The following is an 18920-nucleotide window of genomic DNA, read 5'->3' on the forward strand; positions in this document are numbered from 1 at the left end:
GACAACACCCACAACCATCCCATTCCCAGCAACTTGGAAAGACTGGGGATGTCGCTCTGCGAGCACGTGAGAAGCCTGGAGATGGGCACACAAGGCGGAACTTTGGGCGGCTGACCTTTGCTTACAACTACGTCATCGGGGGAGAGCGCGGACGCAGTACCCCACCAGCAAAAATTATGCAGTCAAGATTCCCACGTTTGGGGAATTTGCAGGGGTCAGCACAACCAGAGTGCAATGGCTGAGCCTCGCCCTGGGTGAACCACCTTCTTGATCATGGTGTCTCCCCTGCCAGGTAAGTATGAGGTGTACTTGCCCAGCACTGGGTGGCTGTTCCCAGACACAGCTCTTTGGCCGATGGTGCAGGAAATGGATAGTCCCAGAGTCCAATGCCTTGACTCAGGTGCTCGTTAATGCTGTGCTGTGTTCAACTTCAACCTCCAGCACACATTGGAGAGGAAACACTCGACCTTTTCACTGGCATACCTGGCTGTCATTTCCTATAGATTCAGCAACAACTGGACCTGACGGCACCAACAGCAGCTTACCCATCTCGGTGTAGCTTCCAAATACTGGAATAGAGTGTAGCAGGTAGTGGCGATAAAGGCTCAAGTGCAGTGTGTTCGGAAGGCTGACTTTTGAGCCCCTCCACGAGCAGGGGGCCTTGCCTGGTCTATAAAAGGAGTCTGTGTCACCTGCCCGTCGGCTTACGGCCACACCACCCTGAGCACGCCCGATCTCGTCTGATCTCGGAAGCTAAGCAGGGTCGGGCCTGGTTAGTACTTGGATGGGAGACTGCCTGGGAATACCAGGTGCTGTAAGCTTTTACACTGCAGCACACTTTTACACTGCAGCACGCTTTTACACTGCTGCTTCCTTACAAGAAACGTGGGCTTGCAATTACGTTGACGCACGGGCACACGTTAATGTCCTTCCAGTTTCAGCCTTGCTTTGGTTTTCACAGAAAAAAAGAGAACGGTGCACCGTTCCTGGTGGCACTGCAATACCAGGTCAATGCAAGGAGTGAAGAGAGCAAGCCCCAGGTTTCACCGCCCAATGCTCAAAAATGCATTTAATATTTAATCCCCATATGAAATATCAGATATTAAACTGATAAGAACAGATACTGCGAGTCATGAACTGTCCGGGGCGGTAACGTATTGTGTCACTTCCTGTGCTTCCACTGGTGTTACGCTGTGTGCCTTCTGCGCTCTCTGCGGTTTTCTATCTACTGGAACGATCGACTGTTCTAACTGAACAAACGCTCGTTTTTATTACTAATACTAGTACTAAGACTAATATTCTCACCCACTACTTTTGTTCAAACTCTATCGTTTACGTAGATCACGTACGGTGTTTCTCTCTCTGCTAGCGTAAAGTTAGCTTAGCAGCGATGGCTTCTCTCTCTCCCTCTCCCTCTCCTTCTCTCTCCTGTGTTGTGTGCCACATGTTTAGCTACTCCTCTGCCTCCTTTAGCGATAAAAGTACTTGTAAAAAATGTAGCTTGCTGGCTAGGTTGGAGGCGAGGCTTAGTGAAGTAGAAACTCGGCTCCGCACCATAGAAGCTAAATCAGTTAGCCACTCCCCAGTAGTCGGTGCGGACCACATAGCATTAGCTCCCTCAGCAGCTCCCGTGCAGCCGGGAGACAAACAGGGCAGCTGGGTGACTGTCCGCAGTAAGAGGCGTAGTGTTAAGCCTAAGAGTCCTGTCCACCACCAACCTGTTCACACCTCAAACAAGTTTTCCCCTCTCAGCACCACACAGACTGAGAAACCAACTCTGGTGATTGGTGATTCCATCCTGAGGAACGTGAAAATAGCGACGCCAGCGACCACAGTCAAGTGTTTTCCCGGGGCCAGAGCGGGCGACATAGAATCTTATCTGAAACTGCTGGCTACAGATAAACGTACATTCAGTAAAGTTATTATTCACGTCGGCAGTAATGACACCCGATTACGCCAATCGGAGGTCACGAAAGTTAATGTTAAGTCTGTGTGTAGGTACGCACAATCTATGTCGGACAACGTAATTTTCTCTGGTCCTTTGCCCAATGTAACCAGTGATGACATGTATAGCCGCATGTCATCATTCAATCGCTGGCTGTCGAGGTGGTGTCCAGAAAACAACATTGGGTTTTTAGATAACTGGCAAAACTTCTGGGGGAAACCTGGTCTCATGAAGAGAGACGGCGTCCATCCTACTTTGGATGGAGCAGCTCTCTTATCTAGCAGCTTAGAGCATTTTATTAGAAACCCATGACAAACCAGAGTTGAGACCAGGACACAGAGTTGCAGTCTTTCATGCTTCTCTGTGCTTCTTTACGAGCAGTCACCAATTAAAAACCCCATAGAGACTGTGTCTGTCCCTCGACCTACTAAAGTAAAAACTAAAGTAAATAAAGTAAATAAAGTAAATAAATCAATAACAAACAGAAGAGGAGTTAGACATTCTAACTTAATAAAGATTAATACTAACAATAAAATAGAGTCAAATAATACCACTTTTAAATGTGGACTATTAAATATTAGGTCTCTCTCCTCAAAATCTGTTTTAATAAATGATCTCATTTCTGACAACTGTATTGATTTATTCTGTGTAACTGAAACTTGGTTACATGAAGAAGATTACGTTAGTCTAAATGAGTCAACTCCACCCACTCATGCTAATACCCATATTCCTAGAAGCTCAGGCCGAGGAGGAGGTGTAGCAGCCATTTTTAATACTAGATTATTAATCAATCCCAAACCCAAACTAGGATATTCATCGTTTGAAAGCCTTATTCTTAATCTAGCTCATCCTAGTTGGAAATCACAAAAACCAGTTATGATAGTCACAGTTTATCGTCCACCTGCTCCTTATTCAGAGTTCCTATCAGAGTTCTCTGAGTTCTTATCTGAGTTGGTGCTTAAGACGGATAAAATCATAATTGTAGGGGATTTCAACATCCATGTAGATGTTGACCGTGATAGTCTTAGCTGCGCATTTAACTCGCTGTTGGAATCAATAGGTTTTATTCAACACGTTAATAAACCAACTCATTACCTTAATCACACCCTCGACCTTGTTTTAACTTATGGTATTGATATTGATAACTTAAACATAGTTCCTCAAAACCCTCTCCTTACTGATCATTATTTACTCACATTTAATTGTACAATAATGAACTACAATAACATAAATAAGAAATACAGCTACAGCCGGTGCCTGTCTGATAATAATATTAATACATTCAAAGAGACAGTGCAACCTTTATTTAACTCGGTGCCATATGTCAGTACATCTGAAGGTACCGTTTGTGATTTTACCCCCGCCCTCATAGATAACCTTGTTGATAGTACAGCGGCCTCACTGCGTACTACATTAGATTGTGTTGCCCCTCTGAAAAAGAAGGTGGTGAATCAGATGAGACGAGCACCATGGTTTAACTCCAATACTCGTGCTCTTAAACAGGGGTTACGTAGATTAGAAAGAAAATGGCGTTCCAATAACCTAGAGGAATTTTATATAGCCTGGAAAGATGGTTTTGTAGCTTACAAAAAAGCCCTACACAAAGCTAGAGCTGCCTATTATTCTTCTCTAATTGAAGAAAATAAGAATAATCATAGATTTCTTTTCAGCACTGTAGCCAGGCTGACACAGAGCCACAGCTCCACTGAACCATCTATTCCTTTAACACTGAGCAGTGATGACTTTATGAACTTTTTTGTGAATAAAATAACATCAATAAGAATAAATATTGATCATCTCCTCCCTCATATTGGGACTGACTCATCTTTTAGCACAAGAGCTTTAGAAGCACCAGGTGCACATTTAGACAGTTTCTCCCCTATAGATCTCCCTGAATTAACATCATTAGTTTCATCATCTAAGCCATCAACCTGTCAGTTAGATCCTATCCCCACCAAACTGTTTAAAGATGTCTTTCCTTTAATTAACAGCTCTATATTAACTCAAATTAATCTATCCTTATTAACTGGATATGTGCCCCAAACGTTTAAAATAGCAGTTATTAAACCCCTTCTCAAAAAAGCGACCCTTGACCCAGACATTTTAGCTAACTACCGACCTATATCTAATCTTCCCTTTGTTTCTAAAATCTTAGAAAAAGTAGTTGCTAATCAACTATGTGAATATTTGCGCATTAATGGCCTGTTTGAAGATTTTCAGTCAGGTTTTAGATTAAACCATAGCACAGAAACAGCACTAGTTAAAGTTAGTAATGATCTTCTCTTGGCTTCTGATAATGGTCTAGTCTCTTTACTTGTCCTGTTGGATCTTAGTGCTGCATTTGACACCATAGATCATAATATTCTACTGCAGAGACTGGAGCAGACTCTTGGTATCACAGGTGCTGCCCTCTGCTGGTTTAAATCATACTTATCTGATAGATTCCAGTTTGTTCATGTTAATGATAAAGCCTCACTTCAAACTAAAGTTAATTGTGGAGTTCCACAAGGCTCAGTGCTTGGGCCTATACTTTTTACCTTATATATGCTTCCTCTAGGGAACATTATTAGAAAGCACAACATACATTTTCATTGTTATGCAGATGACACACAGCTTTATTTATCAATGAGGCCGGATGAAATAAATCAGGTTGTTCAACTCCAGGAATGTCTCAGAGACATTAAGTCCTGGATGACCTGTAACTTTCTACTTTTAAACTCAGAAAAAACTGAGGTCATTATACTCGGCCCTAAACACCTCAGAGAAAAACTTTCCGATCACATTGTCACTTTAGATGACATCACCCTGGCTTCCAGTTCCACTGTGAGGAACCTTGGAGTTACTTTTGACCAGGAAATGTCATTTGACTCACACATTAAACTAATTTCCAGAACAGCCTTCTTCCACCTGCGGAACATTAAGAAAATTAGAAACATTCTGTCTTTACGGGATGCTGAAAAACTAGTTCATGCTTTTGTTACATCTAGATTAGATTACTGTAACTCCTTATTATCAGGATGTTCCAACAAGTCTGTTAGAACCCTTCAGTTAATTCAAAATGCTGCAGCACGAGTTCTGACAGGAACTAGAAAGAGAGACCATATAACTCCAGTGTTAGCTTCTCTACACTGGCTCCCTGTACAGTTTAGAATTAAATTTAAAATCCTCCTCCTCACGTACAAAGCACTTAATGGTCAGGCCCCTTCATACCTGAAAAACTTAGTCTTACCTTATCGCCCTAATAGACCACTTAGGTCACAAAATACAGGCTTACTTGTGGTTCCTAGAGTCTGCAAGAGCAGAATGGGAGGCAGAGCCTTTAGTTACCAGGCCCCTCTCCTGTGGAACCAGCTCCCAATGATAGTTCGGGGGGCGGACACTCTCTCTGTATTTAAAGTTAAACTTAAAACTTTCCTTTTTGATAAAGCTTATAGTTAGAGCTGGTTCAGGGAAACCTGGACCAGCTCTTAGTTATGCTGCTATAGAACTAGACTGCTGGGGGATTTTTTATCTGTGGTGCACGCACATTCACTCTCTCACACTCAGGATATGATTTTGACTTTTTATATGTCATTAACCTTGTCTCTTTCTCTCCCTAGTTTGTGTATTTCCTTCCTTCCCTCTCTCTCTCTCTCTCTGTATTCTCATCATGCAGGTTGCGGGACCAAGATCCAGTTTTCGAGGCTACCCACATCATCACCATTATTATTGTGCTATAATTAAAAAGTCAATATCATTAATTGTATTAACTTGTAACTTGATACAGTTGTTGTGTATCTGCTCCTGGTCTCTCTCTCTCTTCTGTCTCTACCTCATCTCCCTCTTGTCCTTTCTCTCCCCCCTCCCCTTTCTGTCCTCCACCTCTCCTCTGTCCCCGATTTTCCTTTCACCCCAACCGGTCGAGGCAGATGACTGCACATTTCTGAGCCTGGTTCTGCCAGAGATTTCTTCCTGTTAAGAGGGAGTTTTTTCTCTCCACTGATGCCTAGTGCTTGCTCATTGTGTGAACTGTTGGGGTTCTCTGCTCTCTTTGATGTTGTCTATGTACAGTGCCCTGAGATAATGTATGTTATGATTTGGCGCTATACAAATAAAATTGAATTGAATTGAATTGAATACTACACTTGATCTTAGCCAAAAGGCCGAGAAGCGATGGCCCGCCAGTGTCTGGGGCCAACTCTAGATCTTGGCGCACAAGTTACTTTTTGTGGTGCCATGTTTCTGAAGTGCGCATAACAAAGGCTGCTGCCGATCACCTCCGCCCCCAGGTGATCTAAGTGCACCTCTGAGCCGTGACGGACAGCTGCTTGACATTTGACACACTCAAAGGGCGCAGCCATACAGCAAAGCCCACCAAAAATAACTTAAACTCTCGGACGTTCCTCTCCACGGAAGTCTTTAGTAAAAGGCGAAAGACTTGTGCATTTTGAAGAAAAACCAGAGTCGACATAGACCCTCTCCTTGAGAGCAGCCAAGGAGTCTATCCGCCGGAGTCACCACAGTCTCGGTCGGCCCGGCCGGCCACCTTGGGACAGCCTTTCTTCAACGTTTTTGGTTTGCCGGCCAATCAACCGCCCACATTTGACTGCATGTTTGGAAGCGCATTCTTACTGTTGGTTGTGTGCTGCAGTTTTCTATCAATCGCTGAGGCTGTGGCACATTCCTCGCTCCCGGGCACACCTCCAAGGTTTAGTGGTAGATGTGAGTGCATGAGCAAAGCAGCTCTGTGTCACACCGAGCAGTACAAACTGCCGGGCCGTTTCCCAGCTCCTCCGGGCTTCTGAAATGGTGAGCTGCTCCTGGCATCGCTTCAATATCAGGTCAATGTACAGGAGTGGACGGAACAAGCGCCAAAGTATTAACCCTTGGCATGATGGCCATGGATCCATCTCCATCAATCCAGTTCTCCTACAAAGAGCCGGGAAAGGGAGCATGACATTTCCTTAGAGCTAAAAGACAACACCCACAACCATCCCATTCCCAGCAACTTGGAAAGACTGGGGATGTCGCTCTGCGAGCACGTGAGAAGCCTGGAGATGGGCACACAAGGCGGAACTTTGGGCGGCTGACCTTTGCTTACAACTACGTCATCGGGGGAGAGCGCGGACGCAGTACCCCACCAGCAAAAATTATGCAGTCAAGATTCCCACGTTTGGGGAATTTGCAGGGGTCAGCACAACCAGAGTGCAATGGCTGAGCCTCGCCCTGGGTGAACCACCTTCTTGATCATGGTGTCTCCCCTGCCAGGTAAGTATGAGGTGTACTTGCCCAGCACTGGGTGGCTGTTCCCAGACACAGCTCTTTGGCCGATGGTGCAGGAAATGGATAGTCCCAGAGTCCAATGCCTTGACTCAGGTGCTCGTTAATGCTGTGCTGTGTTCAACTTCAACCTCCAGCACACATTGGAGAGGAAACACTCGACCTTTTCACTGGCATACCTGGCTGTCATTTCCTATAGATTCAGCAACAACTGGACCTGACGGCACCAACAGCAGCTTACCCATCTCGGTGTAGCTTCCAAATACTGGAATAGAGTGTAGCAGGTAGTGGCGATAAAGGCTCAAGTGCAGTGTGTTCGGAAGGCTGACTTTTGAGCCCCTCCACGAGCAGGGGGCCTTGCCTGGTCTATAAAAGGAGTCTGTGTCACCTGCCCGTCGGCTTACGGCCACACCACCCTGAGCACGCCCGATCTCGTCTGATCTCGGAAGCTAAGCAGGGTCGGGCCTGGTTAGTACTTGGATGGGAGACTGCCTGGGAATACCAGGTGCTGTAAGCTTTTACACTGCAGCACACTTTTACACTGCAGCACGCTTTTACACTGCTGCTTCCTTACAAGAAACGTGGGCTTGCAATTACGTTGACGCACGGGCACACGTTAATGTCCTTCCAGTTTCAGCCTTGCTTTGGTTTTCACAGAAATAAAGAGAACGGTGCACCGTTCCTGGTGGCACTGCAATACCAGGTCAATGCAAGGAGTGAAGAGAGCAAGCCCCAGGTTTCACCGCCCAATGCTCAAAAATGCATTTAATATTTAATCCCCATATAGAGGACATATGAGATATTAAACTGATAAGAACAGATACTACACTTGATCTTAGCCAAAAGGCCGAGAAGCGATGGCCCGCCAGTGTCTGGGGCCAACTCAAGATCTTGGCGCACAAGTTACTTGTTGTGGTGCCATGTTTCTGAAGTGCGCATTACAAAGGCTGCTGCCGATCACCTCCGCCCCCAGGTGATCTAAGTGCACCTCTGAGCCGTGACGGACAGCTGCTTGACATTTGACACACTCAAAGGGCGCAGCCATACAGCAAAGCCCACCAAAAATAACTTAAACTCTCGGACGTTCCTCTCCACGTAAGTCTTTAGTAAAAGGCGAAAGACTTGTGCATTTTGAAGAAAAACCAGAGTCGACATAGACCCTCTCCTTGAGATCAGCCAAGGAGTCTATCCGCCGGAGTCACCACAGTCTCGGTCGGCCCGGCCGGCCACCTTGGGACAGCCTTTCTTCAACGTTTTTGGTTTGCCGGCCAATCAACCGCCCACATTTGACTGCATGTTTGGAAGCGCATTCTTACTGTTGGTTGTGTGCTGCAGTTTTCTATCAATCGCTGAGGCTGTGGCACATTCCTCGCTCCCGGGCACACCTCCAAGGTTTAGTGGTAGATGTGAGTGCATGAGCAAAGCAGCTCTGTGTCACACCGAGCAGTACAAACTGCCGGGCCGTTTCCCAGCTCCTCCGGGCTTCTGAAATGGTGAGCTGCTCCTGGCATCGCTTCAATATCAGGTCAATGTACAGGAGTGGACGGAACAAGCGCCAAAGTATTAACCCTTGGCATGATGGCCATGGATCCATCTCCAACAATCCAGTTCTCCTACAAAGAGCCGGGAAAGGGAGCATGACATTTCCTTAGAGCTAAAAGACAACACCCACAACCATCCCATTCCCAGCAACTTGGAAAGACAGGGGATGTCGCTCTGCGAGCACGTGAGAAGCCTGGAGATGGGCACACAAGGCGGAACTTTGGGCGGCTGACCTTTGCTTACAACTACGTCATCGGGGGAGAGCGCGGACGCAGTACCCCACCAGCAAAAATTATGCAGTCAAGATTCCCACGTTTGGGGAATTTGCAGGGGTCAGCACAACCAGAGTGCAATGGCTGAGCCTCGCCCTGGGTGAACCACCTTCTTGATCATGGTGTCTCCCCTGCCAGGTAAGTATGAGGTGTACTTGCCCAGCACTGGGTGGCTGTTCCCAGACACAGCTCTTTGGCCGATGGTGCAGGAAATGGATAGTCCCAGAGTCCAATGCCTTGACTCAGGTGCTCGTTAATGCTGTGCTGTGTTCAACTTCAACCTCCAGCACACATTGGAGAGGAAACACTCGACCTTTTCACTGGCATACCTGGCTGTCATTTCCTATAGATTCAGCAACAACTGGACCTGACGGCACCAACAGCAGCTTACCCATCTCGGTGTAGCTTCCAAATACTGGAATAGAGTGTAGCAGGTAGTGGCGATAAAGGCTCAAGTGCAGTGTGTTCGGAAGGCTGACTTTTGAGCCCCTCCACGAGCAGGGGGCCTTGCCTGGTCTATAAAAGGAGTCTGTGTCACCTGCCCGTCGGCTTACGGCCACACCACCCTGAGCACGCCCGATCTCGTCTGATCTCGGAAGCTAAGCAGGGTCGGGCCTGGTTAGTACTTGGATGGGAGACTGCCTGGGAATACCAGGTGCTGTAAGCTTTTACACTGCAGCACACTTTTACACTGCAGCACGCTTTTACACTGCTGCTTCCTTACAAGAAACGTGGGCTTGCAATTACGTTGACGCACGGGCACACGTTAATGTCCTTCCAGTTTCAGCCTTGCTTTGGTTTTCACAGAAATAAAGAGAACGGTGCACCGTTCCTGGTGGCACTGCAATACCAGGTCAATGCAAGGAGTGAAGAGAGCAAGCCCCAGGTTTCACCGCCCAATGCTCAAAAATGCATTTAATATTTAATCCCCATATAGAGGACATATGAGATATTAAACTGATAAGAACAGATACTACACTTGATCTTAGCCAAAAGGCCGAGAAGCGATGGCCCGCCAGTGTCTGGGGCCAACTCAAGATCTTGGCGCACAAGTTACTTGTTGTGGTGCCATGTTTCTGAAGTGCGCATTACAAAGGCTGCTGCCGATCACCTCCGCCCCCAGGTGATCTAAGTGCACCTCTGAGCCGTGACGGACAGCTGCTTGACATTTGACACACTCAAAGGGCGCAGCCATACAGCAAAGCCCACCAAAAATAACTTAAACTCTCGGACGTTCCTCTCCACGTAAGTCTTTAATAAAAGGCGAAAGACTTGTGCATTTTGAAGAAAAACCAGAGTCGACATAGACCCTCTCCTTGAGATCAGCCAAGGAGTCTATCCGCCGGAGTCACCACAGTCTCGGTCGGCCCGGCCGGCCACCTTGGGACAGCCTTTCTTCAACGTTTTTGGTTTGCCGGCCAATCAACCGCCCACATTTGACTGCATGTTTGGAAGCGCATTCTTACTGTTGGTTGTGTGCTGCAGTTTTCTATCAATCGCTGAGGCTGTGGCACATTCCTCGCTCCCGGGCACACCTCCAAGGTTTAGTGGTAGATGTGAGTGCATGAGCAAAGCAGCTCTGTGTCACACCGAGCAGTACAAACTGCCGGGCCGTTTCCCAGCTCCTCCGGGCTTCTGAAATGGTGAGCTGCTCCTGGCATCGCTTCAATATCAGGTCAATGTACAGGAGTGGACGGAACAAGCGCCAAAGTATTAACCCTTGGCATGATGGCCATGGATCCATCTCCAACAATCCAGTTCTCCTACAAAGAGCCGGGAAAGGGAGCATGACATTTCCTTAGAGCTAAAAGACAACACCCACAACCATCCCATTCCCAGCAACTTGGAAAGACAGGGGATGTCGCTCTGCGAGCACGTGAGAAGCCTGGAGATGGGCACACAAGGCGGAACTTTGGGCGGCTGACCTTTGCTTACAACTACGTCATCGGGGGAGAGCGCGGACGCAGTACCCCACCAGCAAAAATTATGCAGTCAAGATTCCCACGTTTGGGGAATTTGCAGGGGTCAGCACAACCAGAGTGCAATGGCTGAGCCTCGCCCTGGGTGAACCACCTTCTTGATCATGGTGTCTCCCCTGCCAGGTAAGTATGAGGTGTACTTGCCCAGCACTGGGTGGCTGTTCCCAGACACAGCTCTTTGGCCGATGGTGCAGGAAATGGATAGTCCCAGAGTCCAATGCCTTGACTCAGGTGCTCGTTAATGCTGTGCTGTGTTCAACTTCAACCTCCAGCACACATTGGAGAGGAAACACTCGACCTTTTCACTGGCATACCTGGCTGTCATTTCCTATAGATTCAGCAACAACTGGACCTGACGGCACCAACAGCAGCTTACCCATCTCGGTGTAGCTTCCAAATACTGGAATAGAGTGTAGCAGGTAGTGGCGATAAAGGCTCAAGTGCAGTGTGTTCGGAAGGCTGACTTTTGAGCCCCTCCACGAGCAGGGGGCCTTGCCTGGTCTATAAAAGGAGTCTGTGTCACCTGCCCGTCGGCTTGCGGCCACACCACCCTGAGCACGCCCGATCTCGTCTGATCTCGGAAGCTAAGCAGGGTCGGGCCTGGTTAGTACTTGGATGGGAGACTGCCTGGGAATACCAGGTGCTGTAAGCTTTTACACTGCAGCACACTTTTACACTGCAGCACGCTTTGACACTGCTGCTTCCTTACAAGAAACGTGGGCTTGCAATTACGTTGACGCACGGGCACACGTTAATGTCCTTCCAGTTTCAGCCTTGCTTTGGTTTTCACAGAAAAAAAGAGAACGGTGCACCGTTCCTGGTGGCACTGCAATACCAGGTCAATGCAAGGAGTGAAGAGAGCAAGCCCCAGGTTTCACCGCCCAATGCTCAAAAATGCATTTAATATTTAATCCCCATATAGAGGACATATCAGATATTAAACTGATAAGAACAGATACTACACTTGATCTTAGCCAAAAGGCCGAGAAGCGATGGCCCGCCAGTGTCTGGGGCCAACTCAAGATCTTGGCGCACAAGTTACTTGTTGTGGTGCCATGTTTCTGAAGTGCGCATTACAAAGGCTGCTGCCGATCACCTCCGCCCCCAGGTGATCTAAGTGCACCTCTGAGCCGTGACGGACAGCTGCTTGACATTTGACACACTCAAAGGGCGCAGCCATACAGCAAAGCCCACCAAAAATAACTTAAACTCTCGGACGTTCCTCTCCACGGAAGTCTTTAGTAAAAGGCGAAAGACTTGTGCATTTTGAAGAAAAACCAGAGTCGACATAGACCCTCTCCTTGAGAGCAGCCAAGGAGTCTATCCGCCGGAGTCACCACAGTCTCGGTCGGCCCGGCCGGCCACCTTGGGACAGCCTTTCTTCAACGTTTTTGGTTTGCCGGCCAATCAACCGCCCACATTTGACTGCATGTTTGGAAGCGCATTCTTACTGTTGGTTGTGTGCTGCAGTTTTCTATCAATCGCTGAGGCTGTGGCACATTCCTCGCTCCCGGGCACACCTCCAAGGTTTAGTGGTAGATGTGAGTGCATGAGCAAAGCAGCTCTGTGTCACACCGAGCAGTACAAACTGCCGGGCCGTTTCCCAGCTCCTCCGGGCTTCTGAAATGGTGAGCTGCTCCTGGCATCGCTTCAATATCAGGTCAATGTACAGGAGTGGACGGAACAAGCGCCAAAGTATTAACCCTTGGCATGATGGCCATGGATCCATCTCCAACAATCCAGTTCTCCTACAAAGAGCCGGGAAAGGGAGCATGACATTTCCTTAGAGCTAAAAGACAACACCCACAACCATCCCATTCCCAGCAACTTGGAAAGACAGGGGATGTCGCTCTGCGAGCACGTGAGAAGCCTGGAGATGGGCACACAAGGCGGAACTTTGGGCGGCTGACCTTTGCTTACAACTACGTCATCGGGGGAGAGCGCGGACGCAGTACCCCACCAGCAAAAATTATGCAGTCAAGATTCCCACGTTTGGGGAATTTGCAGGGGTCAGCACAACCAGAGTGCAATGGCTGAGCCTCGCCCTGGGTGAACCACCTTCTTGATCATGGTGTCTCCCCTGCCAGGTAAGTATGAGGTGTACTTGCCCAGCACTGGGTGGCGGTTCCCAGACACAGCTCTTTGGCCGATGGTGCAGGAAATGGATAGTCCCAGAGTCCAATGCCTTGACTCAGGTGCTCGTTAATGCTGTGCTGTGTTCAACTTCAACCTCCAGCACACATTGGAGAGGAAACACTCGACCTTTTCACTGGCATACCTGGCTGTCATTTCCTATAGATTCAGCAACAACTGGACCTGACGGCACCAACAGCAGCTTACCCATCTCGGTGTAGCTTCCAAATACTGGAATAGAGTGTAGCAGGTAGTGGCGATAAAGGCTCAAGTGCAGTGTGTTCGGAAGGCTGACTTTTGAGCCCCTCCACGAGCAGGGGGCCTTGCCTGGTCTATAAAAGGAGTCTGTGTCACCTGCCCGTCGGCTTACGGCCACACCACCCTGAGCACGCCCGATCTCGTCTGATGTCGGAAGCTAAGCAGGGTCGGGCCTGGTTAGTACTTGGATGGGAGACTTGCCTGGGAATACCAGGTGCTGTAAGCTTTTACACTGCAGCACGCTTTTACACTGCTGCTTCCTTACAAGAAACGTGGGCTTGCAATTACGTTGACGCACGGGCACACGTTAATGTCCTTCCAGTTTCAGCCTTGCTTTGGTTTTCACAGAAAAAAAGAGAACGGTGCACCGTTCCTGGTGGCACTGCAATACCAGGTCAATGCAAGGAGTGAAGAGAGCAAGCCCCAGGTTTCACCGCCCAATGCTCAAAAATGCATTTAATATTTAATCCCCATATAGAGGACATATCAGGTATGAAACTGATTAGAACAGATACTACACTTGATCTTAGCCAAAAGGCCGAGAAGCGATGGCCCGCCAGTGTCTTGGGCCAACTCAAGATCTTGGCACACAAGTTACTTGTTGTGGTCCCATGTTTCTGAAGTGCGCATAACAAAGGCTGCTGCCGATCACCTCCGCCCCCAGGTGATCTAAGCGCACCTCTGAGCCGTGACGGACAGCTGCTTGACATTTGACACACTCAAAGGGCGCAGCCATACAGCAAAGCCCACCAAAAATAACTTAAACTCTCAGACGTTCCTCTCCACGGAAGTCTTTAGTAAAAGGCGAAAGACTTGTGCATTTTGAAGAAAAACCAGAGTCGAAATAGCCCCTCTCCTTGAGAGCAGCCAAGGAGTCTATCCGCCGGAGTCACCACAGTCTCGGTCGGCCCGGCCGGCCACCTTGGGACAGCCTTTCTTCAACGTTTTTGGTTTGCCGGCCAATCAACCGCCCACATTTGACTGCATGTTTGGAAGCGCATTCTTACTGTTGGTTGTGTGCTGCAGTTTTCTATCAATCGCTGAGGCTGTGGTACATTCCTCCAAGGTTTAGTGGTAGATGTGAGTGCATGAGCAAAGCAGCTCTGTGTCACACCGAGCAGTACAAACTGCCGGGCCGTTTCCCAGCTCCTCCGGGCTTCTGAAATGGTGAGCTGCTCCTGGCATCGCTTCAATATCAGGTCAATGTACAGGAGTGGACGGAACAAGCGCCAAAGTATTAACCCTTGGCATGATGGCCATGGATCCATCTCCAACAATCCAGTTCTCCTACAAAGAGCCGGGAAAGGGAGCATGACATTTCCTTAGAGCTAAAAGACAACACCCACAACCATCCCATTCCCAGCAACTTGGAAAGACAGGGGATGTCGCTCTGCGAGCACGTGAGAAGCCTGGAGATGGGCACACAAGGCGGAACTTTGGGCGGCTGACCTTTGCTTACAACTACGTCATCGGGGGAGAGCGCGGACGCAGTACCCCACCAGCAAAAATTATGCAGTCAAGATTCCCACGTTTGGGGAATTTGCAGGGGTCAGCACAACCAGAGTGCAATGGCTGAGCCTCGCCCTGGGTGAACCACCTTCTTGATCATGGTGTCTCCCCTGCCAGGTAAGTATGAGGTGTACTTGCCCAGCACTGGGTGGCGGTTCCCAGACACAGCTCTTTGGCCGATGGTGCAGGAAATGGATAGTCCCAGAGTCCAATGCCTTGACTCAGGTGCTCGTTAATGCTGTGCTGTGTTCAACTTCAACCTCCAGCACACATTGGAGAGGAAACACTCGACCTTTTCACTGGCATACCTGGCTGTCATTTCCTATAGATTCAGCAACAACTGGACCTGACGGCACCAACAGCAGCTTACCCATCTCGGTGTAGCTTCCAAATACTGGAATAGAGTGTAGCAGGTAGTGGCGATAAAGGCTCAAGTGCAGTGTGTTCGGAAGGCTGACTTTTGAGCCCCTCCACGAGCAGGGGGCCTTGCCTGGTCTATAAAAGGAGTCTGTGTCACCTGCCCGTCGGCTTACGGCCACACCACCCTGAGCACGCCCGATCTCGTCTGATGTCGGAAGCTAAGCAGGGTCGGGCCTGGTTAGTACTTGGATGGGAGACTTGCCTGGGAATACCAGGTGCTGTAAGCTTTTACACTGCAGCACGCTTTTACACTGCTGCTTCCTTACAAGAAACGTGGGCTTGCAATTACGTTGACGCACGGGCACACGTTAATGTCCTTCCAGTTTCAGCCTTGCTTTGGTTTTCACAGAAAAAAAGAGAACGGTGCACCGTTCCTGGTGGCACTGCAATACCAGGTCAATGCAAGGAGTGAAGAGAGCAAGCCCCAGGTTTCACCGCCCAATGCTCAAAAATGCATTTAATATTTAATCCCCATATAGAGGACATATCAGGTATGAAACTGATTAGAACAGATACTACACTTGATCTTAGCCAAAAGGCCGAGAAGCGATGGCCCGCCAGTGTCTTGGGCCAACTCAAGATCTTGGCACACAAGTTACTTGTTGTGGTCCCATGTTTCTGAAGTGCGCATAACAAAGGCTGCTGCCGATCACCTCCGCCCCCAGGTGATCTAAGCGCACCTCTGAGCCGTGACGGACAGCTGCTTGACATTTGACACACTCAAAGGGCGCAGCCATACAGCAAAGCCCACCAAAAATAACTTAAACTCTCAGACGTTCCTCTCCACGGAAGTCTTTAGTAAAAGGCGAAAGACTTGTGCATTTTGAAGAAAAACCAGAGTCGAAATAGCCCCTCTCCTTGAGAGCAGCCAAGGAGTCTATCCGCCGGAGTCACCACAGTCTCGGTCGGCCCGGCCGGCCACCTTGGGACAGCCTTTCTTCAACGTTTTTGGTTTGCCGGCCAATCAACCGCCCACATTTGACTGCATGTTTGGAAGCGCATTCTTACTGTTGGTTGTGTGCTGCAGTTTTCTATCAATCGCTGAGGCTGTGGTACATTCCTCCAAGGTTTAGTGGTAGATGTGAGTGCATGAGCAAAGCAGCTCTGTGTCACACCGAGCAGTACAAACTGCCGGGCCGTTTCCCAGCTCCTCCGGGCTTCTGAAATGGTGAGCTGCTCCTGGCATCGCTTCAATATCAGGTCAATGTACAGGAGTGGACGGAACAAGCGCCAAAGTATTAACCCTTGGCATGATGGCCATGGATCCATCTCCAACAATCCAGTTCTCCTACAAAGAGCCGGGAAAGGGAGCATGACATTTCCTTAGAGCTAAAAGACAACACCCACAACCATCCCATTCCCAGCAACTTGGAAAGACAGGGGATGTCGCTCTGCGAGCACGTGAGAAACCTGGAGATGGGCACACAAGGCGGAACTTTGGGCGGCTGACCTTTGCTTACAACTACGTCATCGGGGGAGAGCGCGGACGCAGTACCCCACCAGCAAAAATTATGCAGTCAAGATTCCCACGTTTGGGGAATTTGCAGGGGTCAGCACAACCAGAGTGCAATGGCTGAGCCTCGCCCTGGGTGAACCACCTTCTTGATCATGGTGTCTCCCCTGCCAGGTAAGTATGAGGTGTACTTGCCCAGCACTGGGTGGCTGTTCCCAGACACAGCTCTTTGGCCGATGGTGCAGGAAATGGATAGTCCCAGAGTCCAATGCCTTGACTCAGGTGCTCGTTAATGCTGTGCTGTGTTCAACTTCAACCTCCAGCACACATTGGAGAGGAAACACTCGACCTTTTCACTGGCATACCTGGCTGTCATTTCCTATAGATTCAGCAACAACTGGACCTGACGGCACCAACAGCAGCTTACCCATCTCGGTGTAGCTTCCAAATACTGGAATAGAGTGTAGCAGGTAGTGGCGATAAAGGCTCAAGTGCAGTGTGTTCGGAAGGCTGACTTTTGAGCCCCTCCACGAGCAGGGGGCCTTGCCTGGTCTATAAAAGGAGTCTGTGTCACCTGCCCGTCGGCTTACGGCCACACCACCCTGAGCACGCCCGATCTCGTCTGATGTCGGAAGCTAAGCAGGGTCGGGCCTGGTTAGTACTTGGATGGGAGACTTGCCTGGGAATACCAGGTGCTGTAAGCTTTTACACTGCAGCACGCTTTTACACTGCTGCTTCCTTACAAGAAACGTGGGCTTGCAATTACGTTGACGCACGGGCACACGTTAATGTCCTTCCAGTTTCAGCCTTGCTTTGGTTTTCACAGAAAAAAAGAGAACGGTGCACCGTTCCTGGTGGCACTGCAATACCAGGTCAATGCAAGGAGTGAAGAGAGCAAGCCCCAGGTTTCACCGCCCAATGCTCAAAAATGCATTTAATATTTAATCCCCATATAGAGGACATATCAGGTATGAAACTGATTAGAACAGATACTACACTTGATCTTAGCCAAAAGGCCGAGAAGCGATGGCCCGCCAGTGTCTTGGGCCAACTCAAGATCTTGGCACACAAGTTACTTGTTGTGGTCCCATGTTTCTGAAGTGCGCATAACAAAGGCTGCTGCCGATCACCTCCGCCCCCAGGTGATCTAAGCGCACCTCTGAGCCGTGACGGACAGCTGCTTGACATTTGACACACTCAAAGGGCGCAGCCATACAGCAAAGCCCACCAAAAATAACTTAAACTCTCAGACGTTCCTCTCCACGGAAGTCTTTAGTAAAAGGCGAAAGACTTGTGCATTTTGAAGAAAAACCAGAGTCGAAATAGCCCCTCTCCTTGAGAGCAGCCAAGGAGTCTATCCGCCGGAGTCACCACAGTCTCGGTCGGCCCGGCCGGCCACCTTGGGACAGCCTTTCTTCAACGTTTTTGGTTTGCCGGCCAATCAACCGCCCACATTTGACTGCATGTTTGGAAGCGCATTCTTACTGTTGGTTGTGTGCTGCAGTTTTCTATCAATCGCTGAGGCTGTGGTACATTCCTCCAAGGTTTAGTGGTAGATGTGAGTGCATGAGCAAAGCAGCTCTGTGTCACACCGAGCAGTACAAACTGCCGGGCCGTTTCCCAGCTCCTCCGGGCTTCTGAAATGGTGAGCTGCTCCTGGCATCGCTTCAATATCAGGTCAATGTACAGGAGTGGACGGAACAAGCGCCAAAGTATTAACCCTTGGCATGATGGCCATGGATCCATCTCCAACAATCCAGTTCTCCTACAAAGAGCCGGGAAAGGGAGCATGACATTTCCTTAGAGCTAAAAGACAACACCCACAACCATCCCATTCCCAGCAACTTGGAAAGACAGGGGATGTCGCTCTGCGAGCACGTGAGAAACCTGGAGATGGGCACACAAGGCGGAACTTTGGGCGGCTGACCTTTGCTTACAACTACGTCATCGGGGGAGAGCGCGGACGCAGTACCCCACCAGCAAAAATTATGCAGTCAAGATTCCCACGTTTGGGGAATTTGCAGGGGTCAGCACAACCAGAGTGCAATGGCTGAGCCTCGCCCTGGGTGAACCACCTTCTTGATCATGGTGTCTCCCCTGCCAGGTAAGTATGAGGTGTACTTGCCCAGCACTGGGTGGCTGTTCCCAGA

The 18920-nt window shown here is 49.0% G+C and overlaps 29 non-coding genes and 1 pseudogene across 29 annotated transcripts; 7 read left to right on the top strand and 23 right to left on the bottom strand.

The window, feature by feature from the left end:
- Positions 1-136: 136 nt before the first annotated feature.
- LOC131451260 (U1 spliceosomal RNA) lies at positions 137-300 on the bottom strand. Its single transcript, XR_009236124.1, has one exon. It is a non-coding gene; the product is annotated as a U1 spliceosomal RNA (small nuclear RNA).
- A 402-nt stretch (positions 301-702) lies between these two features.
- On the top strand, positions 703-821 carry LOC131451450 (5S ribosomal RNA). Its single transcript, XR_009236308.1, has one exon. It is a non-coding gene; the product is annotated as a 5S ribosomal RNA (ribosomal RNA).
- A 149-nt stretch (positions 822-970) lies between these two features.
- LOC131451370 (U2 spliceosomal RNA) lies at positions 971-1158 on the bottom strand. The gene has a single exon (XR_009236231.1). It is a non-coding gene; the product is annotated as a U2 spliceosomal RNA (small nuclear RNA).
- A 4857-nt stretch (positions 1159-6015) lies between these two features.
- LOC131451371 (U2 spliceosomal RNA) lies at positions 6016-6099 on the bottom strand (annotated as a pseudogene).
- Positions 6100-6278: 179 nt separating this feature from the next.
- LOC131451419 (U5 spliceosomal RNA) lies at positions 6279-6391 on the bottom strand. The gene has a single exon (XR_009236278.1). It is a non-coding gene; the product is annotated as a U5 spliceosomal RNA (small nuclear RNA).
- A 645-nt stretch (positions 6392-7036) lies between these two features.
- LOC131451261 (U1 spliceosomal RNA) lies at positions 7037-7200 on the bottom strand. Its single transcript, XR_009236125.1, has one exon. It is a non-coding gene; the product is annotated as a U1 spliceosomal RNA (small nuclear RNA).
- Positions 7201-7602: 402 nt separating this feature from the next.
- On the top strand, positions 7603-7721 carry LOC131451462 (5S ribosomal RNA). Its single transcript, XR_009236319.1, has one exon. It is a non-coding gene; the product is annotated as a 5S ribosomal RNA (ribosomal RNA).
- A 149-nt stretch (positions 7722-7870) lies between these two features.
- On the bottom strand, positions 7871-8063 carry LOC131451348 (U2 spliceosomal RNA). The gene has a single exon (XR_009236216.1). It is a non-coding gene; the product is annotated as a U2 spliceosomal RNA (small nuclear RNA).
- Positions 8064-8242: 179 nt separating this feature from the next.
- LOC131451431 (U5 spliceosomal RNA) lies at positions 8243-8355 on the bottom strand. The gene has a single exon (XR_009236290.1). It is a non-coding gene; the product is annotated as a U5 spliceosomal RNA (small nuclear RNA).
- A 645-nt stretch (positions 8356-9000) lies between these two features.
- Positions 9001-9164, bottom strand: LOC131451262 (U1 spliceosomal RNA). Its single transcript, XR_009236126.1, has one exon. It is a non-coding gene; the product is annotated as a U1 spliceosomal RNA (small nuclear RNA).
- Positions 9165-9566: 402 nt separating this feature from the next.
- LOC131451241 (5S ribosomal RNA) lies at positions 9567-9685 on the top strand. The gene has a single exon (XR_009236104.1). It is a non-coding gene; the product is annotated as a 5S ribosomal RNA (ribosomal RNA).
- Positions 9686-9834: 149 nt separating this feature from the next.
- Positions 9835-10027, bottom strand: LOC131451349 (U2 spliceosomal RNA). Its single transcript, XR_009236217.1, has one exon. It is a non-coding gene; the product is annotated as a U2 spliceosomal RNA (small nuclear RNA).
- Positions 10028-10206: 179 nt separating this feature from the next.
- On the bottom strand, positions 10207-10319 carry LOC131451435 (U5 spliceosomal RNA). Its single transcript, XR_009236293.1, has one exon. It is a non-coding gene; the product is annotated as a U5 spliceosomal RNA (small nuclear RNA).
- Positions 10320-10964: 645 nt separating this feature from the next.
- LOC131451264 (U1 spliceosomal RNA) lies at positions 10965-11128 on the bottom strand. The gene has a single exon (XR_009236128.1). It is a non-coding gene; the product is annotated as a U1 spliceosomal RNA (small nuclear RNA).
- A 402-nt stretch (positions 11129-11530) lies between these two features.
- Positions 11531-11649, top strand: LOC131451446 (5S ribosomal RNA). The gene has a single exon (XR_009236304.1). It is a non-coding gene; the product is annotated as a 5S ribosomal RNA (ribosomal RNA).
- Positions 11650-11798: 149 nt separating this feature from the next.
- LOC131451337 (U2 spliceosomal RNA) lies at positions 11799-11991 on the bottom strand. Its single transcript, XR_009236206.1, has one exon. It is a non-coding gene; the product is annotated as a U2 spliceosomal RNA (small nuclear RNA).
- Positions 11992-12170: 179 nt separating this feature from the next.
- LOC131451420 (U5 spliceosomal RNA) lies at positions 12171-12283 on the bottom strand. The gene has a single exon (XR_009236279.1). It is a non-coding gene; the product is annotated as a U5 spliceosomal RNA (small nuclear RNA).
- Positions 12284-12928: 645 nt separating this feature from the next.
- Positions 12929-13092, bottom strand: LOC131451265 (U1 spliceosomal RNA). The gene has a single exon (XR_009236129.1). It is a non-coding gene; the product is annotated as a U1 spliceosomal RNA (small nuclear RNA).
- Positions 13093-13494: 402 nt separating this feature from the next.
- On the top strand, positions 13495-13614 carry LOC131451237 (5S ribosomal RNA). The gene has a single exon (XR_009236100.1). It is a non-coding gene; the product is annotated as a 5S ribosomal RNA (ribosomal RNA).
- A 131-nt stretch (positions 13615-13745) lies between these two features.
- On the bottom strand, positions 13746-13938 carry LOC131451355 (U2 spliceosomal RNA). Its single transcript, XR_009236223.1, has one exon. It is a non-coding gene; the product is annotated as a U2 spliceosomal RNA (small nuclear RNA).
- A 179-nt stretch (positions 13939-14117) lies between these two features.
- Positions 14118-14230, bottom strand: LOC131451372 (U5 spliceosomal RNA). Its single transcript, XR_009236232.1, has one exon. It is a non-coding gene; the product is annotated as a U5 spliceosomal RNA (small nuclear RNA).
- A 628-nt stretch (positions 14231-14858) lies between these two features.
- LOC131451266 (U1 spliceosomal RNA) lies at positions 14859-15022 on the bottom strand. Its single transcript, XR_009236131.1, has one exon. It is a non-coding gene; the product is annotated as a U1 spliceosomal RNA (small nuclear RNA).
- A 402-nt stretch (positions 15023-15424) lies between these two features.
- LOC131451238 (5S ribosomal RNA) lies at positions 15425-15544 on the top strand. The gene has a single exon (XR_009236101.1). It is a non-coding gene; the product is annotated as a 5S ribosomal RNA (ribosomal RNA).
- A 131-nt stretch (positions 15545-15675) lies between these two features.
- On the bottom strand, positions 15676-15868 carry LOC131451357 (U2 spliceosomal RNA). The gene has a single exon (XR_009236225.1). It is a non-coding gene; the product is annotated as a U2 spliceosomal RNA (small nuclear RNA).
- A 179-nt stretch (positions 15869-16047) lies between these two features.
- On the bottom strand, positions 16048-16160 carry LOC131451373 (U5 spliceosomal RNA). Its single transcript, XR_009236233.1, has one exon. It is a non-coding gene; the product is annotated as a U5 spliceosomal RNA (small nuclear RNA).
- A 628-nt stretch (positions 16161-16788) lies between these two features.
- LOC131451267 (U1 spliceosomal RNA) lies at positions 16789-16952 on the bottom strand. Its single transcript, XR_009236132.1, has one exon. It is a non-coding gene; the product is annotated as a U1 spliceosomal RNA (small nuclear RNA).
- A 402-nt stretch (positions 16953-17354) lies between these two features.
- Positions 17355-17474, top strand: LOC131451239 (5S ribosomal RNA). The gene has a single exon (XR_009236102.1). It is a non-coding gene; the product is annotated as a 5S ribosomal RNA (ribosomal RNA).
- A 131-nt stretch (positions 17475-17605) lies between these two features.
- Positions 17606-17798, bottom strand: LOC131451358 (U2 spliceosomal RNA). Its single transcript, XR_009236226.1, has one exon. It is a non-coding gene; the product is annotated as a U2 spliceosomal RNA (small nuclear RNA).
- Positions 17799-17977: 179 nt separating this feature from the next.
- LOC131451374 (U5 spliceosomal RNA) lies at positions 17978-18090 on the bottom strand. The gene has a single exon (XR_009236234.1). It is a non-coding gene; the product is annotated as a U5 spliceosomal RNA (small nuclear RNA).
- A 628-nt stretch (positions 18091-18718) lies between these two features.
- LOC131451268 (U1 spliceosomal RNA) lies at positions 18719-18882 on the bottom strand. The gene has a single exon (XR_009236133.1). It is a non-coding gene; the product is annotated as a U1 spliceosomal RNA (small nuclear RNA).
- Between the last annotated feature and the right edge of the window lie 38 nt (positions 18883-18920).

This window comes from Solea solea, unplaced genomic scaffold, assembly GCF_958295425.1.
Source record: "Solea solea unplaced genomic scaffold, fSolSol10.1 scaffold_28, whole genome shotgun sequence".
NCBI lineage: Eukaryota > Metazoa > Chordata > Actinopteri > Pleuronectiformes > Soleidae > Solea > Solea solea.